Genomic DNA, 3750 nt, shown 5'->3' on the forward strand with positions numbered 1-3750 from the left:
CTGCCTTTTTTTGAGCCTTGAAAAAAAATTGTCTCATTGACCCGGAAAAAAAATTTTCTTATAGAATGTGGCCTGTAGAATCCATAATTTCAAACAGTTCCAAGATTGGGCTACTAGTTCAAAAGTTACAGCCCTTTGAATTTTTTTTTTCGAAATTGGTTTCTAGTCTATAACTTTTGATTGAGAAGTCTGATCGAAAAAGTACGAATTGATTTGGATTCTACGCACCCAAATTAATAAGAAAAAGTGTTTTCCCGAGAAAATTTTGGTGTAGTCGATTTTTGGTAAAAAAAGGAAGGTTATACACTGCTTATTTGTGCCCTGAAAAAAAAATTGTCTCAGATCGACCCGGAAAAAAAAATTTTTCTCATAGGCATGTGCCTGTAGAATCCATAATTTCAAACAATTCCAAGATTGGGCTACTAGTTCAAAAGTTACAGCCCTTTTGAATTTTTTTTCGAAATTGGTTTCTAGTCTATAACTTTTGATTGAGAAGTCTGATCGAAAAAGTACGAATTGATTTGGATTCTACGCACCCAAATTAATAAGAAACAGTGTTTTCCCGAGAAATTTTGGTGTAGTCGATTTTTGGTAAAAAAGGAAGGTTATACACTGCCTTTTTTTGAGGCCCGAAAAAAAGATTGTCTCAGATCGACCCGGAAAAAAATTTTTCTTATAGAATGTGGCCTGTAGAATCCATTATTTCAAACAGTTCCAAGATTGGGCTACTAGTTCAAAAGTTACAGCCCTTTGAATTTTTTTTCGAAATTGGTTTCTAGTCTATAACTTTTGATTGAGAAGTCAAATCGAAAAAGTACGAATTGTTTTGGATTCTACGCACCAAAATTAATAAGAAAAAGTGTTTTCCCGAGAAATTTTGGTGCAGTCGATTTTTTGTAAAAAAGGAAGGTATAACACTGCCTTTTTTTGAGGCTCGAAAAAAAAATTGTCTCAGATCGACCTGGAAAAAAATTTTCTTTTAGAATGTGGCCTGTAGAATCCATAATTTCAAACAGTTCCAAGATTGGGCTACTAGTTCAAAAGTTACAGCCCTTTGAATTTTTTGTCGAAATTGGTTTCTAGTCTATAACTTTTGATTGAGAAGTCTGATCGAAAAAGTACGAATTGATTTGGATTCTACGCACTAAAATTAATAAGAGAAAGTGTTTTGCCGAGAAATTTTGGTGTAGTCGATTTTTGGTAAAAAAGGAAGGTTAAACACTGCCTTTTTTTGAGCCCCGAAAAAGAAATTGTCTCAGATCGACCCGGAAAAAAAAATTTTCTTATAGAATGTGGCCTGTAGAATCCATAATTTCAAACAGTTCCAAGATTGGGCTACTATTTCAAAAGTTACAGCCCTTTGAATTTTTTTCGACATTGGTATCTAGTCTATAACTTTTTATTGAGAAGTCTGATCGGAAAAGTACGAATTGTTTTGGATTCTACGCACCAAAATTAATAAGAAAAAGTGTTTTCCCGAGAAATTTTGGTGCAGTCGATTTTTGGTAAAAAAGGAAGGTTATTATACACTGCCTTTTTTTGAGCCCCGAAAAAAAAATTGTCTCAGATCGACCCGGAAAAAAATTTTTTCTTATAGAATGTGCCTGTAGAATCCATAATTTCAAACAGTTCCAAGATTGGGCTACTAGTTCAAAAGTTACAGCCCTTTGAATTTTTTTTCGAAATTGGTTTCTAGTATAACTTTTGATTAAGAAGTCTGATCGAAAAAGTACGAATTGATTTGAATTCTACGCACCCAAATTAATAAGAAAATGTGTTTTCCTGAGAAATTTTGGTGTAGTCGATTTTTGGTAAAAAAGGAAGGTTATACACTGCCTTTTTTTGTGCCCTGAAAAAAAAATTGTCTCAGATCGACCCGGAAAAAAAATTTTCTCATAGAATGTGGCCTGTAGAATCCATAATTTCAAACAGTTCCAAGATTGGGCTACTAGTTCAAAAGTTACAGCCCTTTGAATTTTTTTCGAAATTGGTTTCTAGTATAACTTGATTAAGAAGTCTGATCGAAATAGTACGAATTGATTTGAATTCTACGCACCTAAATTAATAAGAAAAAGTGCTTTCCTGAGACATTTTAGTGTAGTCGATTTTTGGTAAAAAAGGAAGGTTATACACTGCCTTTTTTTGAGTCCCAAAAAAAAATTATCTCGGATCGACCGGATTATACTAGTCTATAACTTTTGATGAGAAGTCTGATCGAAAAAAGAACAATTGATTTGGATTCTACGCCACCCAAATTAATAAGAAAAAGTGTTTCCCGACAAATTTTGGTGTAGTCGATTTTTGGTAAAAAAGGATAACATTGTTAACAATTGGGGTCAATGAATAGTCATTAAAAATGTTACAATTCAGTTCAGCACATGGTTCAAGGTGTTCTTGCCTTTAATGATTTGCCACATCGCAGCTACCTTATTTTTAGAGTTTTTTTTATGAATTAATCATTTTTCATCTTTTTCGCTTTTGCTAATTAATTGTTGTATCTCAATTATAACATTTCTGGGCATCTCCTTTGTGACTAGAGATGAGATTGGTGTACCTATATGTAATTTTACGATTATTTCCACTACAATATTTGTGGGAAGCGACGTCATCAATGGTAAAACCAACAGCAGTGTGATCAGGAAAATATGTATCAAAGACCGTAACTGAAAAGTCTGGAATGTTTGTAATAGTTATTTACATAAAAGTCCGGAAAATGACACATTACTGGCCTTTGGGGCATAGTACTTTAATTTCCGATTCAAGTAATGTCATTTTACTGTCGAGTTTTGTATTAAATTACACCCGAAATCATATTTTATTATAAAATTTCAATTCAATTCAATTTTTATATAGAACTTTTGATTGTCAATCTGCTAGTAATGACAGGAGTCATTTTAGACGTTTAGAAATGTTACAGATGCGGCCCGTAAAGTGACGGTGCGGCCGGTAAACTGACAGATGCGGCCAGTCAAGTGACAAGTTGCAGGAAATGTAGTCTGCTCTGCCTCTGTCATAGAAATTAATAGTTATGTACAGTCCCGAAAATGACACATTACTGGCGAGGAAATTTCCGAGTCAGGTAATGTGATTTTTGACGAGTTTTGTATTAAATTTTACCCGAAATCGTATTTTAATATAAAATTTCAATTTTCATATAGAACTTTTGATTCATGTCAATCTGTCAGTGATTACAGGAGTCATTATAGACATTTAGCATTGTCACAGGTGGTAAAGTGACAGGTGGCAGGGAACGTAGTCTAGTAGCCCAATCTTGGAACTGTTTGAAATTATGGATTCTACAGGCCACATTCTATAAGAAACATTTTTTTCCGGGTCGATATGAGACAATTTTTTTTCGGGGCTCAATAAAAGGCAGTGTACAACCTTCCTTTTTTACCAAAAATCTACTACACCAAAATTTCTCGGGAAAACACTTTTTCTTATTAATTTGGGTGCGTAGAATCCAAATCAATTCGTTCTTTTTCGATCAGACTTCTCAATCAAAAGTTATAGACTAGAAACCAATTTCGAAAAAAAATTCAAAGGGCTGTAACTTTTGAACTAGTAGCCCAATTTTGGAACTGTTTGAAATTATGGATTCTACAGGCCACATTCTATAAGAAAATTTTTTTCCGGGTCGATCTGAGACAATTTTTTTTCGGGGCTCAAAAAAAGGCAGTGTATAACCTTCTTTTTTACCAAAAATCGACTACACCAAAACTTCTCGGGAAAACACTTTTCTTATTAATT

This window comes from Photinus pyralis, unplaced genomic scaffold, assembly GCF_008802855.1.
Source record: "Photinus pyralis isolate 1611_PpyrPB1 unplaced genomic scaffold, Ppyr1.3 Ppyr1.4_LG8, whole genome shotgun sequence".
NCBI classification, from domain to species: Eukaryota; Metazoa; Arthropoda; class Insecta; order Coleoptera; family Lampyridae; genus Photinus; species Photinus pyralis.